The sequence below is a fragment of the Palaemon carinicauda genome, chromosome 9 (assembly GCF_036898095.1).
Source record: "Palaemon carinicauda isolate YSFRI2023 chromosome 9, ASM3689809v2, whole genome shotgun sequence".
Classification (NCBI taxonomy): Eukaryota; Metazoa; Arthropoda; class Malacostraca; order Decapoda; family Palaemonidae; genus Palaemon; species Palaemon carinicauda.
In genome coordinates, this window is record NC_090733.1 from 104,913,658 (window position 1) to 104,919,657 (window position 6,000).

Here is a 6,000-nt window from a genome sequence, read left to right on the forward strand (position 1 = left end):
ACACATAGCAATCTTCACCCCAAATAGATTTAACTCTTTGAGGGGGAAGAGTGGCGAACGAAATGGGAGCCGTTATCAAGGTACCCAGTGGACACCCTCCCTGTACTGCTACGGCCCATCATTCCTTGTTGCATTTAAGCAGGAATAGTCGCAGATAGAGTAGTTTCGGGTGGGGTCATTTTAAGAAAGAAGGATGGGTCCATCTCACCCAAAAATAGATTTTTCGCTTTGATCAAAATCCGTTTTTTGGGATCGGCCATGTCGTCCTGATGGAAGCTTACCAGAGAATTAACTTGAAAGTACTATATCTGTGGGTTTGTATGTGCCTTTACTTTTAATGAGTTCCTTATATGGTCTCCTATACCTTTATATATGACACTACCATTGTCTGTCATATCCTGTAAGCTTGGAACTAGCTTAGGGCTTCCTGCCCCCTGCAGGGAAAGTGTCGACTTCGACTATAAGGATTCAAAGTTTGTATCTCCATAGGGACGTACGGTAATTCTTAGAGATTACCCTTCTCATACCTTGGAAATCTGTACTCTGATTTCAAGTTGAGCCCTTCTAGGGTTTAAGTAAAATTCTAGTATGCTTTATTCGTCTGTAACTGAGATAGCAGCAATAAGACACAAATACATTTAGTATTTTACCTTGCAACTAGATTATCAAATGTAGTTATAATCAGGTATGAATCTGATCCGGCATTGAAAACACATCAGGGTCCATATTTTCTCGTCGAAAAAATATGTAATTTCATCGAAATGATGGCACCCAATGGAGATGTGAAACCAAATCTGACTGATTTGTACAGATTTTGGAAATGCATGAACACCGTGACGCAATGTTCACTCGGCACTGGTGTTATCGGTCTGATATGCACCTATATGGAACAGTGTGATAATCATCTTTGTGATTTGCACTCGAGGGTAAATGTACCCATGCACCTGATGCATTGGAAAGTCCCTAAGCAGTTCACCGTTCATCGCAGCACTAGACAACGGGTTTTATAACACTACCCGCCGCCACCACAACATGTTTTATTTCATGTACTTGCTTCGTATAGCGTCTGTAAAAGATCTGGTTGATCTCCACCCAGTGTATGAGCGGAGTCTACCATAGCCCGTGTTGGAAGAAGTTCCGTGAAGAAGCAATTTTCTTTGGATCGTGATCTGCGGGTGAGCTGTCAGGATCCGCTCTGCGAATAAGTAGGTGAGCATTGCTCTCAGTTATCTTAAGGATAGATTTTGATCCTGAGGTTTCTCCTCGGAAGAGCTGTCCTTCCTTGAAGTCTGAAGTTCTAGGAAGATAGACCTTAAGACACTCTACTGGGTATAGAGACATCTTCCTTCAGTGGGTAGATTCTCCAAGGACCCCACCTCTTGGTGGATAGCTTGTTCTCGGCCAGAAAGGCAGGATCAGGAAAAAGGTTCAGTTCTCCTGTGTATAGGAAATGAATATGGCCTACATCCCTGATAGGGCCAATATTTCACTAACTCTAGCCCCTGAGGTTATTGCCAACAGAAAATTGACTTTCTGTGTTAGTTCCTTTAGAGTACAATCCTCATTGTTTAGGTTCGAAGCATAGTGCAAGACTTTGACCAACGATGTAATGGGCTTTGGAGGGGTTGCCGGCTTAGGTTTAGTGCATGCTTTGGTACCTTATAGAAGGTTTCGCTTGTGAGGTCCACCTCAAAGCCGTATAAAAGAGGTCTAGTTAGGGCCGACTTACACGTGGTTATCGCATTGGAAGTCAGGCCTTGTTCAAGTAGGTAAATGAAGAAAAAGAGACAGAAATCTATTGAAATTTCTGTTGGTCCCCTTGTTTTCACAAGGGATACTCATTTCTTCCAAGACAATTCACTTTGTCTCCTAGTTGAACTTGACTTGTACTCTACAATGAAGTCGACCTTGTTCTTCGAGATCCCAAACTTTTTGTTTGCTGTTAGGGCGAAAAAATCGTGAGATTCAGGATGTTGGTTCTCGAGGATGAAATGTAAACAGTTGACTTCTGCACTAGTTTGGATAAAACTGGATTCGGCAGAGGAAACAGCTTCAGTTTCAATTCTAGAACTAGAGGGAACCAATTGTTTTTGGGTCATTTGGGGCCACTACAGCAGCTGTTCCTCTGAAGGATCTTAGTTTGTCGAGGACTTTTAGCAGGAGATTGGTTGATGGAAACAGGTAAATCCGATTCCATCCGTTCCAGTTGAGAGATATGGCGTCTATCGCTTCTGCTTAAGTTTCTCGTAAGGGGTTATATAACAAGGTATTTTCTTGTTGTCGCTCGTTGCAAAGAGGTCGATCTGCAGTTCCAGGACTTTTATCGAAAATAAAGGAGAATGAGTCTGCGTCTAGGGACCATTCTGTCTCTATCGGCTTTCGCTTGGATAGAGCATCCGCCGTCACATCGCTGAACCCTTGAAGGTGAACTGCTGATAAATGCAATCTTCTCTTCCTTTCCTGCGGAAGATGGTTAACATCACGTGACTGATGTGAGGTGAACTCGAGCCTTGTCGATTTAGACATACCTGTATTACTATCACCTTGTTGTCGAGGACCAGCCTGATGTGGACTGCTCTGCGAGGGGATAGTCTCTTCAACGTTAGGTAGACTGCCATAGCCTCCAAGATGTTGACGTGAAAGTTTTGAACTGAGAGGATCAATTCCTTGCGCTTTCATTTCATGTGAATGGCCTTCCCATTCTTTCAGGGAGGCGTCTGTGTGTATCACCACTGATGTTTGTGGTGGTTGCAAGAGAATTGTCTGTGCTAGGCTCTTATTCGTTGACCACAGCCTTAATAGCGTGTGCAATCGGGTCGGTGCCAACCTTGTTGATCTCTTCGAGCGTTTGATGCGTATCTTCTCCAGACTCCTGACGCATCCTTTAGCTTTGCTTCTAGCACCGGGTCTGTCACTACTGCGAATTGGAGCCCAGTACTCTTTCCTGTTGGCGTCTTGAAATCCTCTTGTGTTGGATTAGTCTCTTGACAGATGCCGCTATTTCTCTCCTCTTCTTTAATAGAATGGAGAGGTGGTGTGACTGCAAGTTCCCACGAATTCCTAACCATTGAAACTTGTGAGCTGGAGAAAGGCAAGACTTCTAGCGATTGATCTTGAAGCCTAGGTGTTCCAGGAACTGGATCACCTTTCTGGCTGCTTGCAGACAAGTCGTCTTGGATGCTGCCCGCACCCGCCAATCGTCCAGGTATGCTACTACTTGTACTCCTTCGGAGTGTAGTTGCTGGACGATTGTGTCAGCTAGCTTTGTGAATACCTTTGGGGCTATGTTTAGTCCAAAGGGCATGGCTGTGAAGACATATTTTGTCTTCTGTAGCCTGAATCCTAGGTAGGAGGAGAGGGAGCAGCTGACTGGTAGGTGCCAGTAAGCATCTGCCAGGTCTATTGAGACTGTGTATGCCCCTTTTTTGGTAGAAGGGTCCTTATGTGTTGCAATATAAGCATGTGGAACTTCTTGTTCTCGATGAACTTGTTGAGTGGAGACAAGTCTAGAAAGACTGTGGGTTTGTCCGAGTCTTTCTTGGTACACAAAACAGCCTTCGCTGGAATTTTGACGGACTTTGCTTTTCTCATTACCTTCTTATTCAAGAGTTCTGAGGTATATTCTTCCAATAAGGGGGTGAAGTGTTGGAATAATTTTGGAAAAGTGGAGTGGATTTTTGTTCCATTTCCAACCAAGTCCATTCGTAATTTGGCTGTGGACCCAGGGATCAGAGGTCCAACGATCCCGAAAGTGGAAAAGTCTGTCTCCTACCTGGAACCTCTCATTGTTTAGAGGTTCCTGAGGCCTTGTTTCCGTGACTGCATCGTCCAACACCCTTGGGGGGTTTCTGGAGGATCCTCTTTTTGGGCCCTTACCTTTGTAGGGCCGAAAGGTGGTCGAGTGCCTTTCAAAGCCTGGATTAAACACAGGTGACTGGATACCAGCTGTTAAGGGACCATCTGGAAGGTGGGTTGCGGCTGGGCTACCATTTGAGGCACCGTGGTCATGGTCACAGTCGGAAATTGTGCAGTTCTAATGAAGATTTCCTCTTTGAGGACATGCCCCACTTTTGGAGCAGGTTCCTATTCTCTGTGGTGGCTTTGGTAATGACTTCTTGGACCACTTCCTGTGGGAAAAGGTCTTCGCCCCAGATACAAGATGAAATCAGTTTTCTGGGTTCGTGTTTCACCGTTGTTGCGGCAAACACATGATCTCTACGGGTCCTTTTTTGACCTAGAAAAGTATACAAATCCATCACAAGGGTGGGGTGTTATTTAAGGCCTGCACACATTTCCAAGCAGTTCTGATGAGACAGGGATGCGGCAAGACTACCTTTCGTCTCCTGTTCCCTTCTCAAAAGATGGTTTGGCAACTTTGGAAGGTTCTCATTAAACTGCGGGCCTCCTATCTCCGGATCCAACTTCGAGATGGAGAAGGTTAGACGTACTTTTTTCCAGCCCTATTTGACTGCTCTCTTGACACAGTCTAGAGCTTTCCCCGAAAGGGAGAAGGCTCTGGAGGAAGGAGCAATGAAGGTTGGGTGCTTCTTGCTCAATGCTGAGACTTTGGAGTTAGTATATCTGGCTCCTTTCTGGGTCTTGGTAAGGATGGCTTGTGCCTTGTCATGTTCGAGGACAATGACTTCCTTCGGTATACCGTAGTCTCCTCGCGGGATGTAGGTTCATCTCGCAGTCTCACGTAGCAATCTGGGTACGCTGAAAGCTGGGCCAGAATTGAAGCTCTTCAAGGGGTTTGGCCCCCAACTTCTCGGAGATATAAAGCTTCCCAATCAACATGGGCATGTGTTCCGTCTACCTCCAGGGGTTGGTTTTGGAGCAGTGAGGGAGGTCAGATATTTTAAGGGTATTAGCAGAGCCCCTGGAAGCGCCAGGGCGTTTCCCTTCCTGTGTCTCTCTCTTCATCTCTTTGAGATCTTGCTTATTCTCCTCTTGTTCCTTCTGGAACAATGTCAACTTCTGTTGGATCGACTCTAAGGAGAGTTTCGCTCCTGTCTAGCCAGTTGGGGAGTTGGGGCTGAAGAGATTGACGGCATAGGTTGATATGCCGACACAGTGAGCTGAGGGACCTTAGTCACTGTCGAAATGGATCCTTCTTCCTCTGTGGGTGGTTGAACCACTTCTTATTCAAGGCCTTCTTGCAGGTCTTGTCCGGTGTCAACGGACACCTCCGACATCCGTTCTTGGTGGATGTCTAAGCCTTCCAGTGCCTTGTTGATATCCGCGTCCACTGTCCGTTGGATAAAGGGATGCTGGACCTGTACCTGAGGCACAAACTTACTAGATTGAGCCTTAGGGAACAGTAGGCACTTCACAGATTTGTTAGATAGGTAAGGTCCCGGAGAGTTCTTCCGGAAGCCTCATACTCACCTTCGAAGGGTTTCCCTTGCTGTATCCCTTGACTCCGTAGTGTCAGGGATATCTTGTCCAAAGCTGTCGGTCAGTAAGGTTAAGCAGTTGGAGCAACCCTTCGGGTCCCAGTACCTCAGGGATCCAAATACAATGCAGCAGGGGCATAAGACCTGTACATCGTATGGCCACAAAAGTTCTTACTCTTGTGGTTGCAGAACACAACAGTACACTTCACCATTGGCTCCTCCTGTAAGGGAGAAAAAGGGTGAAATGAGTACTCAGATTTTTATATCATAGATATAATGCATATATAAAAAATAGTAATACATACTATTATATTTAATAGCTTAGGATAGTAGGCTAGAAAGGAAATAGGAAACACCCATACCTGTGTTTCCTCTCGCATGCAGTTGCTGAGACCTCCGTCAATATTAATATTTACATTCCTTATAAGGGAAAATACCGAGTGGAGTAACTCTTGTACGTAGAGCCAGAGCTAGTAAATATTTATACTAACTCCTCCATCTGTAAAAGATTAATACTGAACGAAGTTTCATGAGTGTCCCGATAATCAAAGGATTCATCAGGGTGTTGAGGGAATGCTTCAACCTCAGCATGTTATGCGGTCCA